Below are 22,054 nucleotides of genomic sequence, written 5' to 3' on the forward strand. Positions count from 1 at the left end.
CCCAGATAAGCCTCTAGATCGTTCTTCTTTCTCTTCAACTCACTGGCCTTGTCATTCAGGGTGGTCTTGTCACTTTTCAGTCGACTGACCTCCTGGTTGGCAGCATCAAGAGCAGCTTTCAGATTGGTGTTTTCTTCTTCAAGCTTGGTCACTGAAGCCAGCTTCTCATCTGCAAGCTTGGTCTTCTCTAAAGCAGTTTTTTGCATCTCAGCCAAGTCAAGTTCTTGCTTCTGCAGGGCATCCCTCACTTTGCCTACAAAGTTACAGCGAGATTAGATTCGGAAACAAGTGAGAGGAAAATGTAGTCGTCAAAAGCCTCACCAAGCATACCTTTAGCTTCCTCCTTTGCCTTCGTCAAGTTCTCTTGGGCCAGTTTCAGATCGAGCTCGAGCTGAATGTGTTTGTTCTCCAACTCAGTATAACGAGCCGCAAGGTCACAGGATTTCTACAAAGAACCAATCGACAGAGGTCAAAGACAATTCACTTCCGAGTGAGTAAGGAAAAATCATAGCGTTTCTAAGACTACGGCCGAATATGAACATTCGACTAGAGTCTCGGGGACTACACCTAGTGGGTGCACTCAGCGTGCCCCCACTAGTTTCATCAGTCAGAGTCGACCAGTTGACCAAAAAAAAGAGATGCTCTTCAGACTGTAGTCAACTGCTAGGAGTCGACCACAGTCTCGGGGACTACACCCAGTGGGTGCACTCAGCGTGCCCCCACCGGTCTATGAATCTATTCGACCAAGTCGAATAAGGAAAAAACTTAAAGCCTATGGTCGACTGCCAGCAGTCGACCATAGCCTTGGGGACTACACCCAGTGGGTGCACTCAGCATGCCCCCACTAATCCGGAATTTCAATCGACACACCCAGTGGGTGTAGGACAAACTCTAAGAATTTCAGAAAGAAGAATTTTCAGATGTCATATCCTAACAGAACAGGCAGTGACCGACTGACCTGAACGTTACTCTGAAGAGCTGAACTGGCGTCATAGGCTGCCTGGCTGGCCTCTCGTATTGCCTTCACTTGCTCCATCATGACCCCCACTTGACGTATTGCTTCTTTAGGAGCACTAGCCTGGTCTTCTGGAACGGGGTAGATGGAGAAAAGCGAGGGCTGAGCAGCACTCGACGACAAAGGACGAGCACTCGTCAACGGCACCGCAAAGGTTATGGTAGGCCGAGTGACACTGTCTCCCTCCACGACCAACGTCTCGGGTGCTGGCACATCTCGAGTCGCCTTGCCAGCAGACATTTTCTTGCTCCTCCTTTGCCTCGGTGGTTCTTCGTCGTTGTCGTCAGGAAGGTCAATAACAATGTTAGATGAAGCTGCAGAAAGAATCAAAATTAGAGACAATAAGTCAGTCGGCTGAAAACGACATCACAAGAATCATACCAGGTTGTGATGTAGCAGCATCCTCCATCTCGTGGTCTTCAGCCCTGGCCGAAGTATCAGAAGTAGCAGCGCTGCAGTTCCGGAAATCAGTCGATTGACCCATGAGTCGACCAAGAGCAAGTTCATGAAACGGGGAAAACTCAAGACTAACATTACCCTGAGATAGTGGGGATCACCATATTCATCTTCGGCAAGACCTTCGTAGGTTTCGACGGTGCCACTCGAGACTGCTTCGGAGCCTTCTCAGTCGGCGCCGGAGAAGTAGTCCGAGGGCGCTTGGTCGACTGGGTAGCGGTCGCGACCCCCTTACCACGCCCAGTCGCGGGGTCATGGAAAAGCTTCGAGCGTCTTTCCAAGCGGAGAGGTGCAACTTCCTCCTCCTCCTCCTCCTCTTCCTCCTCATCAGAGTCTTCAGCCTCATCATCATCGTCAGCATCTGAATCCCACTCCTTCGGGCTTTCGCCCCCACTTCCTTCGTCCTCCTCTGTCAGCGTCTGCGCTCCATTGGGCATCGAGTATAACTCCGTGGTGGCATGTCAAGCAACAAAGCAAAACAAAGATCACTTGACCAATTCACAGCAAAGCAGAATGAATAAAGCAAGATTACACTTGGAGATAAGTGGCCATACCGTGTCTGGCGTATAGGTACAGTCGAGTGTCGGGATCCTCCTCGCCCCTCGAGGGTTGTCCTTGTTCCCTGTGATGGCAGCCACCCACCTCTCCAGCGTGGCGTCGTCGACGGCTTCTGGATGGACCCGAGTGGTATCTTCGGTACCGCAGTACAGCCACATCGGGTGGCCTGGGTACTGAAGAGGTTGGATGCGCCGCCTAAGGAAGACTTCCAGAAGATCCATGCCCGTCACTCCGTCCCGGACGAGTTGGACTACGCGCTCCATCAACATTTTTACCTGGGCTTTCTCCTCAGGGAGCACCTTCAGAGAAGAGGGTTTGTCCACTCGGTCCATGGAGAACGGAGGGAGACCAGTCGACTGCCCCGGCGTCGACTCGTCTTAGCAGTAGAACCAAGTCGACTGCCACCCTCTAACCGACTCAGGAAGGGTCATGGCCGGGAAAGTGCTCCTATTCCTCATCTGAATCCCAAGACCCCCGCACATCTGAATGACCTTGGTCTTCTCATCACCCGGACTCGCCTTTTTCACCGTCTGAGAGTGACAGGTGAATATGTGCTTGAAGAGACCCCAGTGCGGTCGACAACCCAGGAAGTTCTCGCACATGGACACGAAAGCAGCAAGATGGGCGATAGAATTGGGAGTAAAATGGTGGAGTTGCGCCCCAAAAAAGTTCAGAAACCCTCGGAAGAAAACACTCGGTGGCAAAGAGAATCCACGATCTATGTGAGTGGCGAGGAGAACGCACTCACCCTCCTGCGGCTGCGGTTGGCACTCGGTCCCCGAAAGCCTCGCTGACCCGTGGAGGATCAGTCCCTCATTGGCCAGGTCATTGAGATCTTTCTCAGTGATGGTCGAGCGGATCCAATCCCCTTGGACCCAACCCTTCGGCAGGCGGGACCTTGACGAAGATCCGCCCCGACTGGACGGTCTCCCCTTTGCTTTCCCCGTCGCCGTCGCCTTCTTCGCGCGCTCTAGGGCCGCCGTCTTCTCCTTCACCATTGTCGCCGGTGAAGCGCGCGAGGTGTGGATAGGCGGAGGCGAGAGCAGGCGCGGTGGGCGGAGGCAAAGAGGGAAGAGAGAAGAGTGGGAGGGCACTGTTCAAAAAACCCTCCCCCGGCGCTTTATATAAGGGCACTTCTGAGTGGCTGACGAGTGGGTCCGGGCGATCCTGTCACATCCCAAAACAGTCACGCACGCACGATACATGGCGAAAAAGGCGGCGTGGAAATCGAGGAGTCCATGCCTTATCCCATCCGATTGCCGTGGTCCGCCCGGCTTCGCACGCTTCCCAAATTTCGGATCCCGCAAAATCCGCTAACAACAGATAAATCTGTCAGACGATATCTTTCCTGTGATCCGTCGCTCGAAAGTTCACCAAAGTCCAAAAAGTTCACTCGACAGAAGACAAGAATGGATCAAGGCGACTGAAGTAAAAGTTGACGCCAACGCCGAAAGAAAAGTCGCCGATCCAAGATACGACATAATCAAAGCATAGGAAATAAGTCGGAAAAAATCATCAACTCCTTCCCCACTCGAACCTCGATCCATTTGGCGAGCGTGTCGGCTGCCTTGTTCTCCGCACGCGGGACGTGGAGGAACTCGCTGCCATCGAAGGATCCGGACAACTTCTGGATGAGGAAGCGGTAGCTTGCCATGTTGGAGTCGCGGGTGATGATGTTATGTACCTAGGGTAGGGTCATGGACCTATCTAGGATACCATACCCAAGGACATCCTTAGACGAAGCTACATTCCAGTCGACCAAGAGAAACTCCACTCGACCGGCCAGAAGACACTCGACGAACCTAAAAGACACTCGACCATGAAGACTCACTCGACCATTAGGAGTTCAGGATCTACTCTGTATCCAAACGGTCCGTAATTAAGTAGTCTTAATGGTCATGATGACACTTTATGTAAGGCGTTACCAGTAACACCCAGCTTTAATGTACTTTAACCCTCTGCTACGTGGGTTGGCTGGGGTCCTGGCGTCCTCTATATAAGCCACCCCCCCCTCCACTGGTAGAAGGGTTCGCACCCCTGTAACTCATATACACATAAACCAGTCGACCGCCTCCGGGCTCCGAGACGTAGGGCTATTACTTCCTCAGAGAAGGGCCTGAACTCGTTAAACACTCGTGTGTAAAACTACTCCATAGCTAGGATCTTGCCTCTCCATACCTACCCCCCATTCTACTGTCAGACTTAGAACCACGATAGCGGGCGTCCCACTCGCTGGAGCACTGCTGCACCACCAAGTCCGAGTCACCGTAGTACAGGATGCGCCGGATGCCGAGTTCCTTGGCGAGCCGGAGGCCGTGCACAAGGGCTTCATATTCGGCGACGTTGTTAGAGGCGGCAAAGTGGATCTGGAGTGCGTAGCGGAGTCGGTCACCCTTTGGAGATGACAGTACGATGCCGGCCCCTAAGCCGAGTCGCATCTTGGACCCGTCGAAGTGCATGTGCCAATGCGTCGAGTCGGGAGGCGGCGGCAGGTACTGGGTCTCGGTCCAGTCGACGAGGAAATCGGCCAGGGCCTGAGACTTGATCATGGTGCGGGGCTCGTAGAGGATGGTGTGGCCGGCTGGCTGGATCGCCCACTTGGCGACCCGGCCAAAGGCGGCACCCGATGATTTCTCCGATAGGCGTCGTGCTGACGACGGTGACGATGTGTTCTTGAAAGTACTGCTTCAGCTTCTTGGCGGTGAGGTACACGCTGTAACACATCTTCTGGTAGTGCGGGTAGTTCTGCTTGGAGGTGGAGAGCACTTCGCTCAGGTAGTAGACCGGGCACTGGACGGCCTGGACCTTGCCCTTCTCCGGTCGCTCGACCACCAGCACCATGCTGACCGCCCGTGAGGTCGCGACTATCTAGAGCAACAGCGGCTCCTTGTTAGTTGGCCCGGCCAAGACTGGTGCGGTGGAGAGCATGCGCTTGAGGTCTTGGAAAGCTTCGTCCGCCTTGCTGTTACACTCGAACGGGCTTGTTTTCTTCATTAGCTAGTACAGGGGCAGTGCCTTCTCGCCCAGCCGGTTTAGAAACCGGCTGACCGAGGCTAGGCAGCCTGTGAACTTCTGGACATCGCGTAGCCGGGTTGGCTTGCGCATGCGCTCGATGGCCTTGATCTTCTCCGGGTTCGCCTCGATGCCGCGTTCCGAGACGAGGAAGCCGAGCAGCTTTCCGGCTGGGATGCCGAAGACGCACTTTTCTGGGTTGAGCTTGACCTTGTATTCACGGAGGTTGGCGAATGTCTCCTTCAGATAGTCGAGGAGCGTGAGGTGCTGCTTGGTCTTCACCATGATATTGTCCACGTACACGTGGATGTTGCGGCCGAGTTGCGGTAGCAAGCATTTCTGCATGCAGCATTGGAATGTGGCGTCGGCGTTCTTCAAACCGAACGACATGGTGATGTAGCAGTACACCCCAAAGGGCGTGATGAAGGACGTCTTCAGGGTATCGGCCGGGTCCAGCTTGATCTGGTGATAGACGGAGTAGGCGTCCAGGAAGGAGAGGAGCTCGCACCCGACGGTCGAGTCGATGACTTGGTCGATCCGCGGGAGAGCGAACGGATCCTTGGGACAGGCCTTGTTGAGGCTGGTGTAGTCAATACACATGCACCAGGTCTTGTTCTTCTTTAGGACGAGGATTGGGTTGGCTAGCCACTCGGGGTGAAACACTTCCATTATGAAGCCGGCCGCCAAGAGCTTGGCGACCTCTTCACCAATGGTTCTTCTCTTCTCTTCAGAAAATCGATGGAGGGGTTGACGGACAGGCTTAGCGTCCTTGCGGATGTGGAATTTGTGCTCGGTGTACTTCCTCGGGATACCCAGCATGTCTTTGGGGGTCCATGCAAAGATATCCCGATTTTGACGAAGGAAGTCGACGAGCTCGCCTTCCTATTTGCTATCGAGGCGGGCGCCTACGACAAGTACTTGCTGCAGCTGGGGTCTTCCGGGTTTAGCTTCACTTTCTTGGTTTCCTTGGAGGGCTTGAAGGTGGCCTCGTCGGCCGGGTCCAGGGTCGGGATCGACGCAGCGAAGGCCTCACCGGCCAGGGCAATGATCCGGTCGAGCTGGCGCCGCACCTCGGTAATGACCAGCGACTCGGCCAGCTTGGCGCCGTCTCGGGCGCACTCCAGAGACTTGCGGTAGTCGCCGGTGATGGTAATGAGGCCCTTGGGACCCGGCATCTTCATCTTCAGGTACGCATAGTGGGGAACCGCCATGAATTTGGCGAGCATGGGCTTGCCCAGCAGCGCATGATACGCGCTGGACAGGTCCACCACCTTGAACCAGATCGGTTCGCGTCGGAAGTGGCTCCTGTCGCTCAACTGGACATCAAGCCGGACCCAGCTAATGGGTGAACAGGAGAGGCCGGGTACGATGCCGTGGAAGACTGTCCGGGTTGGCTCCAGGTCCTCGGCCTTGAGGCCGAGCTTGGTCATCGTGTCGCGGTAGAGTATGTTGATGCTGCTGCCGCCGTCGATGAGGACTTGGGAGAACTTGCAGGTGCGCCGCACGATGATCGCAGAGTTGAGGACGAGGGCGTATCCACCCAGACTCGGCATGAGTGCTGGGTGATTCTCCCAGGTCCAGGTGATCGGGTGATCCGACCAATGCATGAAGTCCATCTTGGCCGGGACGACGGTGTTCACCTCCTGCCGGAGGAGGCGCTCGCTGCGCTTGTCGTCGCCGAGGCTGGTGAAGACGATGTAGGCCGCATTCTGGTCCGGGTAGGCGTCGTTCCGCATCGCGCCGCCGGCGGGAGCCGGTGGTGGAGGCAGGGGTGGCTGCCCCGCACCCGCAGCCGGAGCCGGGGCCGGAGGAGGCGGAACGTCGCCCCTCATGATGTGCTTGGTGATGGCGCACTGTCGAAGCGTGTGCGTGGAGGGTCTTGCGCCGCTGTGGTGCTTGCATGGGGCGTCGAGCATCTCTTCAAAGCTCATGGCGGGTTGCCATGCCATCTTGCCGGTCTGCCGGTGCTTCGCTGCTGGGTCCGTCGCGGGCTCGGCGGCCGCGACGAGCCGGTTGTCGTGACGTTGCGCCGGCTGGTCGACCTTGCGCTTGTTGTTCTGGTGATGCTGCTGCCGGCTGCTTTCGCTGGCCGGCTTCGGTGGAGGGACCGGCTTCGGCTTGCCGGTGTCATCCAGCCCCACCTGGATCTTCATGGCGGAGTCGGCGTTGGTGTACTTGTTCGCCGTCACCATGAGCGCGGCCATGGTGGCCGGCTCGGAGCGTAGAAGCTTGTGCATGAGGAGGGTGCCGTCTCGGCACCCGCTGACGAAGTATTGGATCGCCTGGACTTCATGGACGCCCTCACAGCTGTTCCGGAGCTCGGTCCAGCGTGCGAGGTACTTGTGGCCGGTCTCCCCACACGCACATGGCGAGATGGCCGGGGCGACCGGGCCGCTTGTACGTCCCCGTGAAGTTGCGGACAAATGCTTCCTCGAAATCGACCCATGCATTGATGCTGCCCATCGGCAGGCTGTTCAACCATGTGCGAGCCGATCCTTGGAGCATGAGCGGTGCGTAGCGCACGGCGAGACAACGATTGGCATCGGTGATGCCGATGGCCTTGGTGTAGTCGGTGAGCCAGTCTTCTGGCTTCATGGTCCCATTGTACTTGGGGGTGTCGCGGGGAAGCACGAACTCCTTGGGGAAGGGCTCCTCCCGGATGCGTGGGCCGAAGCACGCCGGCCCGATAGCACCGCTCTCCTTCACCTCCAGGGAGCGAGCGAGCTGATCGAGGCGGTGGCACACGTCGGCGTCGTCGATGGCGTGCGGGGCGAGTCGACTGGCGGCCAGGCCCCGAGGGGCCGGGTCGGCTGGAGCCGGACGCCGGCCGTGCTGGCCGGGTCCGCGCTGGGTCTTTGGGGTGGGCTCGTTGCCCAGAGCGTCGGTGGTGGTGCCGGCCGGGTTGTGCTGGGTCCGGGCTTGGCCGGAGTGCGCCTTGCCGGGCGGCGAGGAGGCCGTGTGCAGGAGTTCGCCGGGCCCGCCAAGGCGGGCGGAGCCAGACTCGGCCGGCTTGGCGAGCTGGTTGAGGCGATCCTTCTGGGTGTTGGCGGCGTGGAGGAGCTCGCGCATCCGCCTGATGCGCTCATTGAGCTCCTCGCCCGCGAGTTGGTCGAGGCTGACCGCGGCTGCCTCCGCAGCGTGCATGTTCTTGACTGGGGTCTCGTAGACAGTCCAGATGGCGCCGAAGGCCCGACCGATCGCTCCTCCTCGGGCACGAGTATCGGCGGCCCGGCTCGGCTCGGCCGCGGCAGGCATGAATCCGTGGGCGGCGCCGTGCTCCATCTGAGCGGCTTCCAGGCGACGCCTGGTGGTGGCCAGCATCTCGGACAGGTCCAGCATCTGTTGGCGCTTGTCCTCGAGCTGGGTTCGGGCTTCAGCGACGTTGGTGGCGTCGACATCGGTGCCGATGGGGATGCAGAGGTTCTGCATCGCGGCACGCAGTGGGTCGGACGGCTCCGTCCGTGCCGTGGCGGTCGTGGCTTCGGCGACTCTTCTTGCCTTGCTTGACGAGGAAGAGGCGCCATCGCCAGTGACGAAGACCTCCACGTGGGTATCCATCACCCCAGCAGTGAATCCGCCGCTGAGAGAGAGCGGGGAGTCGGAGTAGCTGAGCATACCCAGGTTCCAGAGGCGAGGTTGATATGCATGGGCGCGGGACTCCGGACATACCCAGGTTCGGGGCTCTCCGGAGAGATAACACCCCTAGTCCTGCCGAGTTTAGTTGGATGGTTGATAGTACAATGTTGCTCCTAGAGCTGTGTGAGGGAGGAAGGAGGCTGGCCAAGGCTTGGGCTGCTCCTTCTCCTTGGTGTTGCTATGCAGTGGCTAGTCCTATGCTTGCCTGCTTACTTGCTTGCTTTCTCGTATCACATCGCATATATCGTATGTCATGCCTCTGTAGGCGTGGGCTCCTGGGGGGTTTTATAGATCAACCCACCTGGGGTTACAATGGTAATATGCCGAGTCGGTGGGTCCGTATTGTCGGTGTCCGGGGTACCGGGCTGGGTCCCGCTTGTGGGCTTGTGATTCGCCGGGTTCCCCTAGGTGCGGGCCCCGCATACCTAGTGGGACTATGCACCGTCTTGTCGATCGTCATGGCGTGGCCGAGTCGAGCCACGCACAGTGTTCTCCGCCAGGCCGCTGCTTGCTGTCGTCAGCGGTGAGGGCGGGAACACTGTTGTCGTGCCAGCCCTGGTCAGCGGGTAGGTAAGGGGCACTGTTGCCACGCTCCGGCTGACCACAGGCATGGGCGGGAGCACTGTAGTCTTGGTCATCGGTGATGGAGGTCTCGTCCCATCGTACGCCCTGGATGGGACGGGAGCTGACCCGTGGCTGGGTTGCCATGGACGCCACGGGTGGGCTGGCTTACTGGGGAAGCCACGGTTGCGCCGGGTTGAATTGCCTTGCGCCAGCTGCTGCGGCCGGGTCAACATACCTTGCCGAGTCGAGGGTCTTGGCCGGGTTGCGGGCCTTGCCGGGTCGAGCGACCCGGCCTGGTGCACACCGGTTTGCGGGGCGATGCGGGCCCCCTGTTTTTGAAATAGATCCGGGTTCCGTTGCCTGCCCGGGGTTCATCCCCCAACAGTTACCAAATGTATTCACCTCACACACCCGCCATTGCACCCCGTGCTGAGCTCTCTCTCTCTCTCTCTCTCTCCCTCCCTCTCACCCTCTCGCGCTAAATACATGCATTGCCAATCTAGCCCCCAACCTCTCGTGCGCACGCACGCACATTGTATATCTAGGTCACTCCCTCGAGACTTTCTCACTCTTTCTTCTGCACGGCGGGCCACACTCGCTCAATCTTGCTCTCTTTATCTGAATCTCGTTTAACCTCCTTTTCTTTCACACACAAATGATATATCTCCCTGTTCGGGCCTCGATCGACACACTCTATACTCTCTCATGCAGATTGTCTATCTAGGTCAGTCCATCCAAGCCGCCGCCACTCTTTCGACCTCATGGTGGGCCATGCTCACTCAATCTCTCTCTCTCTCCCTCTCTCTCTCTCTCTGTATGTCTCGATTGACCTCGCTCTTTCTCGGACCAAAACGATGTATCACCATGTTTGATCCCAATTGTTGACACCAGATTTTGGCACGGTCAATAACTTATTTAAGATGACCTCAAATGGAGAAGTGATCTTCATGAAAGAGTTCCGTATTGTCGATATGAACATCTTTGAAGTTTGGGTCATCGCAGTCCGATTTCATCTCGAAGGCCGAAACTATGCTCAAAGTACTAAGATCTTATATTCAGAGTACAGTTTGGCTGATTAAGCCCCCAAGACGACCTCAAATGGAAACATGATCTACACGGATTGTCTTTGTCTCGTCGAAACGATCGATTTCGATATAAAAATTATTCAAATCCGAGTTCGTATGCAAAAGTTAGAGCCATCGGAATGTAGCCCTGCCAGGAGGCGAAGTGTGGCGCGCCCCACCAGACGCCATGTCTGATGGGTAGCGCGAGCGACGGATGTTTTGCGTCACAGTCCGTTTTGCGCGAGCTATTTGACCCTCAAGATGACCTCTGATAAAAAATCGTTCAACATGAAAGTTTTTCGTCTCGTCGAAACGGTCAAGATTGCTTTTGGACTCGTTTCCATCTGAGGTCGTTTACTGCCTCAAACATGACCCGCAAGGTGCAGCCAGGTTGTAAACCGAACCGTTTTGGAAAGTTCGGATAAAACCAGTCCGAATTTGACTAGGGTTTTGGACGTGAATTGATGCAATTTTATTGTAAGGAAAGCCTAGATGAATCCTTTTCTTGTACGGGAAGTCCAGCCGCCTCTTATATATGTTGGGGGTGACGGCCGATTGAACAACACACAATCGATCAATCAATCTACCACTTTTTATCTTTTATCTTTTCTCCTTAACCCTAGTTCTTCTTCTTCCTCGTTCTTCGTTCGTTCTTCTTTTGCAGGGCGGCGAACCTCGAGGCCCTAGGGGCGGTCAGGCCGACCTAGGGCAGCCCATAGCCGCCGCGCGCCCTGACGGGGTCCCTCCTGGGCGTGTGGGTTTTTGGGTCCCAAAAGTGCTGGCTTGCTGTCTTGCGTATCGCGCTGGAAGTCGGCCTCCCGCGGTGTGAGTTGCGGAGCATCTCCCTCGGCGCCGCGGGTACACATCGACGTGTTCGTGTGACGCGTTCCAGCGTCAACACACTTTTTGGCGACTCCGATGCGGACGAAGCTTCGAACGGTCTCCGGCCCGTTCTTGCTACAAAGAGATCGTCATCTAGGGTTTGCAGTCTACAAAGGTAATATGAATATATGTAGATGCAAATAATTCATATGGTGTTACTGGATCGTTCAATGAGTATACTCTATCGGCCAACCCTAGTTTTTTCAATAATGCAACTAACTACGTGCAAGGGCCGATTCAAAGTAATTTATATACTTCAACTTCTTATGATATTAGTAATATGCACCATATGTATCCCAACTCACACGCATCGGCAACCCAGCAAATCCATATGCCGATGAGCAACATGATGAGTTTGATTAATCAATTTGGAACACCCCAAGTTAGAATTTCCAATGCCATACGAGAAATCACCCTTTTATTCATCGGCAGCTAATGTGCAATATAGTAATCCAACCATGCCGATGAATGAGAGAATTGGCCATGCTACTAATTTGGCCAGTTACTCTCAACCGTCATATGCTACACCTCATGTTAGTAATTCTTCGGCATCATACACAACTGTAGATGCTCATAATTCGGCTTCACACCTTCCTGGTTATAGCCGAATGAATGTAAATTTTACAGGAGCGGTTGTGCCCAACATTATAGAAGATGAGGTAGTGGTGGCTGCATTGAAGAGTTTAGCCAAAAATAAGAGAATTAGTGCTCTTTGCCTTGAACAACATGAAAAGGGGCTATTTCCTGATTATGCCGCAATAAAAGCTAGAGTTTTGCAAGAAGATGAATCTTTGCCAATTGATAAAATTGGCGAGCAAAAGTATGGTCTTACAACACTGCATTGCCGAAAGAATCTAAAAGCATTGGGGGGCAATCATATCTGGAGTGGGCTGAAATTGAGAAAAAGCTTAAAGCTAATTTTGCCGCTCGCCGTCAGAAACAAATAGAAAAAGAATTGGCTCAGATAAAAGAAGCATTGCCAATTGGTACTATCAATGAAAAGAAGGATGATTCGGAACATGAAAGTGCTTCGGTTGAAAAAGCCGAATCAAGTAGTATATATTCTGAATCCATCAAATCCAATGAGGCAAGCATTATTAAGAAAGGGCATGGCAAGCATAGGAAAACAACGGTGCTTGATTTTTCTGAAGTTAATGGAACCTACTTCCTGCCCTATGAGTTCCGTGTCGTAGAAATTGACAAGCTTCAAGGACAAGAACAAGTAGCCGAACAAAGTTCGGCCGACAAAAATCTTCAAAGCAATGATGCACGGATTCAAGAAAAAGATGATGACAAGGTGTTGGGGAGCCATCCAAAGACGGAGCAAGATGTTCTTCAAATGGCACCACTATCATGCTCTCCCAACATATTGGAAGAGGTATGCATAGCGAGTAATTTACCTATTTTCAGATTTGGTCACAACTTCATTATTGATGCATCTATAAGAAATATTATCATAAGTAATTTTGAAAGACCAATGAGGAACAATAATTTACTTGTTAGCAGTAAAATTGTTATGGAACATATCGGTCAACCCATTGCGCCATTTATAAAGACCGATAATGACTTATTGTTACCACCAAAGCTTTCCGTGTTTCTTTGTCTAAAGTTCATATCTAGTTGGGTAGCTTTGCTTATTTTGTACTTGGCTTGCACTTGGTCTCAACTGAGACATGTATGTTCTAAATATTTTTGTTTCAGAAATTTAAAGCCAAGGTTAAAATCTTTTGGGAAAACCGATGCTAGTATAGTTTCTTATTTAAGGACATCAGAAAATGAATGCGAAAGAGAATTCATAGCCAAATGGGAAGATGCCAAATCTGAACCATTCGTTTGCTTAACTCCAAAGCCGTTCTCACAAAAAGATCGGCTAGAAAACAAAAGGTATACCTTCGATTCAAGCATGTGTGATCAAATATTTGATTTGTTGCTAAAAAATAATTACATAAGAATTCTTAATCACCATGTCAAGCCATCAATCCAAGGACGAATGTATTGTAAGTTGCATGATTCGTTCAAGCATAGTTTTGAGGATTGCAATATGTTTCGTCAAATAGTTAAATCGGCCATTGATAAAGGACGATTGAAATTTGTTGAGACACCAAAAGATGACCAGTCTATTCCGATTGGTCCCGATGGCAGAAAGTTTTTGCATCGGCTGCTTCAAGCCGATCCATTGAAAGAGAAGGTAAAAACTGCAGGTGATGGGATTAAGCTTTCAAATAATGAAGTTGTTGAAGAGCATAATGAACATAATCTTGAGGGCGAGAATTCCATCGAAGCTACAATGGAGATGCCAAGGACTGGGGGGCAGCAAGCAAATCCAATGATTGATGAAAGCAAACAAAAAGAAAACAAAGGCCAAAATAAGCGCAAGTGTAAGAGATCAAAGATCACCTTCGCTGAACTATTGGATAAATATCAAAAGAAGAGTGAAGACAAGAATACTTATCGGTCGAATCATGTAAAGAAACCAAGATCACCCCCAAGGTGCAAATATAAGGATCGGTATTGGCAAAGTGAGAATTTGTATGCAACATATTCATATCCTTATTTTGGGACGCCAGTGCCAATGCCGTGGATGCCTCCCTGTGCTCATGTAGATCCATATCTATCATGGGACAGGTATGATACAAGGGCACATTCTCCATCTTATTGTAGACCATCTCACCAATATTATGCAGCTCCGAGAAAAACAACATTTGAACAATCACATGTTAAAGACCGTTTCAATCACAAGGAATCGGTCCGGAGCTCAAGGAAGAAGAAAGATGTAGTCAAACAAGTTTACCGTGTTAAAAGAGATGGTCGTAAGAGTGCTACTTCAGATTTGATCTCAAATGAAAAAGAGCTAATGAAAGTATTGACATTGGCTACTACAGGCAATGAGATGAAGCAATCAATTGTTAAGAGTCAAAGTGCCAAATCTGAAGAAAAGAAGTTGAGAGTGCACAAGGTCAAAAAAGAATTGCCATTGGTCAAAATAGAATCACAGCCGAGATGCCCACTCGGCTTATCGTATTGGCAAAAGAAGGAATTACAAAATCTTAGTGCACAAGAGCTGAGAAAGAGGAACATGGCATGGGTTCCCAAGAAGATTAATCAAGACAAAAATGATGTCCATGCTTCTGTTGCAACAAGTAAAATAAAAGTGAAGAAGGAAAATAATGAAAGCAACAAACAATTAAGCCGAAGGTGCGCATCACAACATCAAAATCTTCGGTTAGCACGTCATCCATTTTCTTCAACCATGCCGTTGATGCCTTTGCCATGGAATTCATCCCTAGGTATGATCAATTACCCTCCATGGATTTATTTTGATCCATGGATGCAACATAATTTTCTATATCATGAGAGGGTATTACCAAATTACCATACATTTGGTTAGTTACATTGTTGCTAATACAAAGGGGCCGAAATATTTTATTCCTATTTTATTTGTTTATTTCGGCTATACATACTTTGGTGGGTGAATTTTACATGGACCTCATGTTAACGGCCGATATTTATCTATCGCCCTAAGAATATGTCAAAGCATGGCCGGTGTAGTATCTTAACATCGTCCTTAGTTCAATTGGAGATCAAAACAGACCTCATGCCGCTTAAAATATTTTTGCACAATGATCAAAGCCGAATATGCATTGTCATTCGGATCGGAGCTTTGCCTTGCTATAGGTGCTATACATACTGAGGCTTTCGGTGATTCGTTATGAGTAGTGCAACAAATATCTAGGGTTTATCAATGTTTTGACGAATCACTTGTAGTTTATCTTGAGGTATGTCTAGATGCAAAATTTACCTTGGGTTGCTTTAAAATTGTTCATATATCTAGGCATGACAATTCGAAAGAGTTGGCACAGCAAGCGTTCGGCTACTATGTTAACCATGGTGTATTGCATTTCTATCAATAGCCGATGCTAGGTCTTGTCAACATAGGTAAGGCTGAATCGAAGCCCACCGCTTCGGCCACTAATGAAACTTTTATGCAGGCGAAGTAAGGATTGGAGGAAGTTCATTCTTGATTATCTGCAAAATCCTAGCAAAAGGGTGAACAATATGGTTCGGAGGATGGTTTTGATCTATGAAACCTTATCACCGGATTGTTATAGAAGCTGAGAAGTTTTCACCCAAGTTTGCATCAAGAGGTTCAAACAAGCAATGGCCGATATATACTTGTCGTCCTAAGAACATGCAAAATGGCCGATGGAGTGTTGACATCGTCCTTAGAACAAACTATGCGGAAGTTATTTTTCGGCACACAAACTTTGCCGAAAAACAGGGGGGCATGTGTTGACACCAGATTTTGGCACGGTCAATAACTTATTTAAGATGACCTCAAATGGAGAAGTGATCTTCATGAAAGAGTTCCGTATTGTCGATATGAACATCTTTGAAGTTTGGGTCATCGCAGTCCGATTTCATCTCGAAGGCCGAAACTATGCTCAAAGTACTAAGATCTTATATTCAGAGTACAGTTTGGCTGATTAAGCCCCCAAGATGACCTCAAATGGAAATATGATCTACACGGATTGTCTTCGTTTCGTCGAAACGATCAATTTCGATATAAAAATCGTTCAAATCTGAGTTCGTATGCAAAAGTTAGAGCCATCGGAATGTAGCCCTGCCAGGAGGCGAAGTGTGGCGCGCCCCACCAGACGCCATGTCTGATGGGTAGCGCGACCGACGGATGTTTTGCGTCACAGTCCATTTTGCGCGAGCTATTTGACCCTCAAGATGACCTCTGATAAAAAATCGTTCAACATGAAAGTTTTTCATCTCGTCGAAATGGTCAAGATTGCTTTTGGACTCGTTTCCATCCGAGGTCGTTTACTGCCTCAAACATGACCCGCAAGGTGCAGCCAGGTTGTAAACCGAACCGTTTTGGAAAGTTCGGATAAAACCAGTCCAAATTTGACTAGGGTTTTGGACGTGAATTGATGCAATTTTATTGTAAGGAAAGCCTAGATGAATCCTTTTCTTGTACGGGAAGTCCAGCCACCTCTTATATATGTTGGGGTGACGGCCAATTGAACAACACACAATCGATCAATCAATCTACCACTTTTTATCTTTTATCTTTTCTCCTTAACCCTAGTTCTTCTTCTTCCTCGTTCTTCGCTCGTTCTTCTTCATTGCAGGGCGGCGAACCTCGAGGCCCTAGGGGCGATCAGGTCGATCTAGGGCAGCCCATAGCCGCCGTGCGCTCAGACGGGGTCCCTCCCGGGCGTGTGGGGTTTCGGGTCCCAACAGTGCCGGCTTGCTGTCTTGCGTATCGCGCTGGAAGTCGGCCTCCCGCGGTGTGAGTTGCGGAGCATCTCCCTCGGCTCCGCGGTTACACATCGACGTGTTCGTGTGACGCGTTCCAGCGTCAACACCAATTCGACCTATTCACATTATATACTCTCTCAGGCACATTGTCTATCTAGGTCACTCTCTCCAACCCGTCTCACTCTTTTGATCGCACGGCGACCCTATGTTATCGATTGACCTTGCTTCCTCCCACGCACAAAATATATCTACACGTTTGTGACTGGATCATCTCTCAAGCTCTATCTTACAGCCCTCACCCTTGCCAAAAGCTCAATCGGACAATATCTCTCCAGAGAATATATATCTGTTTAATGAATGTCAGACCACACTCACTTTGTCTCTCTATCTATATGTCTCTCAATTGACCTCGCTTTCTCACACCGTATCTTCCATGCATTGAAGCTACTACCTCTCCATCCCTCGCAAAGCCGGAGCTATTTACATTGCGAGTGGCACTCCAACCTTGAATTAATTTGTGTAGGCATTTATTCCGACCGGTTTAGATTATATTTTCGTAGCATTCGGCCCACAACTACTCCAAACACCGTTGCAACCCTCGCAACTCCCCTAGTTGATTTCCCTCTGGCTCGGTCATCGCTCTCTTGCACGCCCTTTCTCGCCTTCAACATCGCACCATGGTATTATTGCAAAAAACTATGTTGTTCTCTTTAATTATTATAAATAAGCTACAAAACTACACACCGATAGTCCACTTGGAATGGAACAAAATTCGACCCACAAATTAAAGTGCTACAAACTACACACCGAGGGGCCCACATGTCATGAGACAAATTTGGACCCATATACAAATTAAAAAATAAAGGACGAGGATCGAACATGCGACCGGGCCTTCAAGTCGCACGTCAATAGGCAACATACATAGAACAACAATGTTTGTTGTACCCCCCTTTGTTCACATAATGTTTTTATATTACCACAGCCTATTTAATGGATAACATGTAATATTATTTTTAGTACTATTCGCCTTCACTTACTGGTGGGTTCCATGTGTGCTCTCTCTCTCTCCTCCCCTTCTGCGTTTAGACGCACGGGCAAACACGAAGAACTCGCGGGCGATGTTGCCGTTGACCATATCTGGACGCGTTCACAAGTCACGGCACCAGTTTCACGTACTAGCAGCACTAGTCAGTGTGTACGTGCAATGCACGTTAATTTGGAAATATATTAAGTGCATGCGGATATTAAGTAGGATATTATTTGCGTGTTATTATGTGATTAGCACTATTTTTGGCATGAAATTAACTGCACACTAAACGTGTTGAGCGCTCGACATTGAAGCAGTCTAGGTCGTTGGATGACAAGGAATACATGTGGCTTGATGACGTTTTATATTTAATTTGATACGGCTCTAGCAGAACAATCAATCGATCAAACCATAGATTTCGTTCAGTCTGACTTCGACTTTAAATTATACGATGATCGATATAAAATAAATGGAAATGATAAACGTTCGGATTTTAAGCATGGCAATCCGAACGTTTTTCATGGAAAATTTAGATTACGTAGCGGAGGCGGGGGCGTCTTGCGGTGGGAAGCGGCTCCTCTAACGTGCTCTGTGTGTCGTCGGGCCACTGACCGACGGCGATGGCGGTGTCTTGCACCGTTGTTGGCGTACTCCTGGACATTGGCCTAGCTTCTAGGAAGGCCAAACTGTTCTGGACTACGGAGCGAGTCAACTGGTGGGGGGAGGCGACTGGCGTTGGTGCAAGGAAGCGGTCGACGACAGCCATCCATGCCGCTGAGGGGGTCACTGGCACCCGCGCGGGGACAGGCGCTGTCAACGGCGCGGCGGAGACATTCGTGTGCACGGGCACCGGCATGGGCACGCACACGCAGGCGTATGGGCTGGCAGGTGCACGGGCACCGGCACGGGCATGCGCGTCAGTGCACGCGCAGGCGCATGCGCTGGCAGGTGCACGGGCGCGTGAAAGTCAGCGGGGACCTCGTGGACCCCCGTGGGATCAAGCTTGGCGACAATGTGCGGCTCGCAGCCCATCAATGCCACGGGGATGGGCGCTGGCGCAGTCGGGGCGACGGGAGCCGGAACGGGAGCGGGGACAGGCGCGGCGGCTTCCCGCAAGGCCAGTTCAGGCTCGTCCCAAAGTGCCTTATGTTCTTGAGACTCCGGCTAGGTGTCTTCCTCAGGAAACTTGAACACTAAGGGCAGACCATCGTGATGCGGCATGGCGTACGTTTAGGTCAGGCTAGTTGGAGGTAGACGATAGGAGAATCGGAGAGGAAGAGAGAAGATTGTAGCGATACCGGGTAGTGTGGGGTTGATTTTAAACTGCAGCGTCGGCGACATTAAAAGTGGGAGCAGTTGGGACGAAGGTGGGGCGGCGGAGCCTGGTTAAAGGGCTCGCCTCCCGGTGAGCCTGCATAGCGGTCTGCTCGCACGCCTCACTGTCAGCCGGCGCAGTGGTCTGCTCGCACGCCTCCCGTCTACTCATCACACGCTTGCTCGGACGACACTTGCCGATGAGAAGCGGGGACTCGTGGCAGCACGAAACGCCCACGGTTTCAATAGTGAAAACGTTCGCCTTAACGTGACAGGTCTTTGTTCCAAAATACCTTGGCTCTTCATTTGTGCAACTTGTCATAAGCAGCTTGTCTCAAATTGAATAAAAAACTTACGAAGTAATATTTGTGCCATATCACGTGACAATGCTCAGTTTCAAGAATTCATGCTCAGTTTTGTATTTTCTGAAATTTAAGATCCAGGATTGGAAACAATATCATAACCTGCATCATGCAATAAATTTTCAAGCCATACATCTGTCCTGTTGTATTTCTTAAGAAAGGATTTGGTCAAACATTTTGCTTAGTTAGACTTCAGACAAGTTATATATGCAGAGTAAAAAGATAATCCATCCGTACCAGTGCATTGCCTGATATATTAACTCAAGTACTAGGCAGGAACAAACGGGCTCAATTCTGTGCTCATCCTGGTGTAGTAGTAGTAGTACTAGGCAATGCAGTTGACGGGTGACCTTGATGAGCGGTGACCGAGGGAATTGAACCGTGCTCGGCACGGTAGGTAGCATTGTGTAGTTACTAAAGCATCCTTCCGTTGTTCATCGGTAGTCATTATGGACCGGGGACATGAGGGGAATTTCCTAGGGCTGGAATTCTGGCCGCCAGATATTTCGACTTGAAACACTGAGGCTCGACTGGTTGGGGTTGCCTAATGTGCATAACACGCACGCTACCGAAGGACACGAGCCTGGTTTTTTTAGGATCAACAGGAGCCAAGGTCTGGCTGGTACGCCGTTGGGTCCTACCATTCGAGAATACGAAAGGAACCTTTTAAATTGCCGAACGAATCTATGTGTATTACAATACCCGTATTTTCCTTGCAAATACTAATCTTAACGTGGTAATTAATTTATGACGAGTTGTTGAATTAGAGTGAGTTTGTGATATAGTGATCTCAACGTGGATTTCACATTTCATGGTATCCCTAGTAAGTTTTCCAATGTAAATTCAAATTTAAAAGATGAACAATATAGAGGTGAGAAAACTTTTTATGTATCAAGCATATGACCACACACACACACACACAAACACACACACACGAACACAACAACAATCCAATAAGTATAGTGCATCTATTTTTCCAAACCATGCATGTATGACACGAATTCAAAAATACTCCTTCTATTCCTAGATATTAGTCTTTTAGAGAGTTCAACAAGTGACTACATACGGAGCAAAATGAGTGAATCTAGACTCTAAAATATGTCTATATACATCCGTATGTGCCAGTCCATTTGAAATCTCTAAAAAACTAATATTTATAGGAATGAATGGAGTAAAATGTAAGATATGCATGGTACTCAGTTCAATATTTAAAATGAACATGAAACTGAAACATGAATATTAAGTCTAGTACTACAGTACATGCAAATGTTGTGTTTAGGCGGAGCTATGATTGTCGGGGGTCAACCCCTCGACCTTAGATAAAATTGTGGAACTCTGTTTAGGGTTGTTTAGATTATATTTGTCCCCACCCTCCCAACCACCGATTGGTTGTGCACCCCCCACCCCTCCTCCCCGGGAGAATATCATGTGCCCCCATACCTTAGATACTATATGCCGATACGAGTTGCTTGGAACTTGTAGATCTGAGATATAGCAGCTCACATGACGTGTCTTAATATTTTCGCAGGAAACCTTGATTAGTTTGAGAATTGCACACAATTTGTACAAAAACTACTCAGATGCCCTTGGATCCCATATCCAACAACCTCGAAGCTCGTATCACCGTAGCATCTAAGATGAAGGAGGACATCATATTCTCCTATATGTAAGAATATCATGTGCTACCACACCTTAGATGCTTTGGTGATACAAGCTCTTCAGAGCCGTTGGATTTGTGACCCAACACCTCCTCGGTGGTTCGAATGGTTTTTTGCAGAAAAGACCCAAAATAGTTTAGCCACTGTTTACAAGCACAAAGACTGCTCAGATGCCATTGGATCTCAGATCAAATGACCTCGAAGCTCGTATCACCATAGCATCCAAGCTGCGATAGTACCTTATGTTTTCTCACACGGGAGTATATGACGTGCTCCCGCACCGTAGATTCTATGGTGATACGAGTTCACTGAGATCTAACGGCCCATAGTAGGAGCTTTGAATGTTTTTGCAATATATGACTGATAGATTTGGGAAATGCACAGAAAGTACAAGTACTATGCATGTGCCATCTGATCACTGATCAGATGACCTAGATGCTCATATCACTGTAGCAGGTAATTAAGCTACGGGGAGCACCTAATATGAGCAACGAGGAGCCGTTGGATCGAAGATGCAGCGGCAGACATGAGGCCTGAATGTTTTATTTGCAAAAAAACCTTTGGAGAGTTTGGAAATTGCGCATAATTACAAAGACTACTCCCAAGCCATTGGATCTCACTTCCAACGGTGTAAAAACTCGTATCACCATGGTATCTAAGCTGCGGGGTGGATGTGATATTCTATGTCGTTGTCATTTTTGTTCGTAAACTTGCAAAATACGTGTAACTCGTGCCGTTACTTGTCTAACCGCGCAAAGTGTTTGTTCAAAAAAAACCATCCTACACTGAAATATCGGAACAACACACGAGGGTCCCACTTGTCATTAATGAAATTTGGACCTAAAACTAACAAATCTGAAAGAGGAGATTCGAACTGGCAACCTGGACTAAAAAGCGTAAGTCGATAGCCTGAAACAACAACGGTTGTTTGCTTTGTCCCATAACTTGAATTTATACTGTATTATGTTGAGTAGAGTAGAGGGAGTGCCTCGTCAACACGTGCATGACCGTTGTCTCACTTACTGGTTGGTCCCAGGTCTGCGATCTCAATCTCCTCTCCATCGTCTAACCTTTGCACGGGCACACACGAAGAGTGGCGCTAGTTTGCCGTGGTGTTATCACAACAACAAAAAAAGCTTGGAAAATAGAAGAATCGCCTAGAACAAGAGACGTTGTGGCTGGTCGAGACGGAGCTAACCACATCTATCCTCCGTGCCATGTTTGCATGATGAAGCTGT

The sequence above is a fragment of the Triticum dicoccoides genome, chromosome 6B (assembly GCF_002162155.2).
Source record: "Triticum dicoccoides isolate Atlit2015 ecotype Zavitan chromosome 6B, WEW_v2.0, whole genome shotgun sequence".
In the NCBI taxonomy this organism is placed as follows: domain Eukaryota; kingdom Viridiplantae; phylum Streptophyta; class Magnoliopsida; order Poales; family Poaceae; genus Triticum; species Triticum dicoccoides.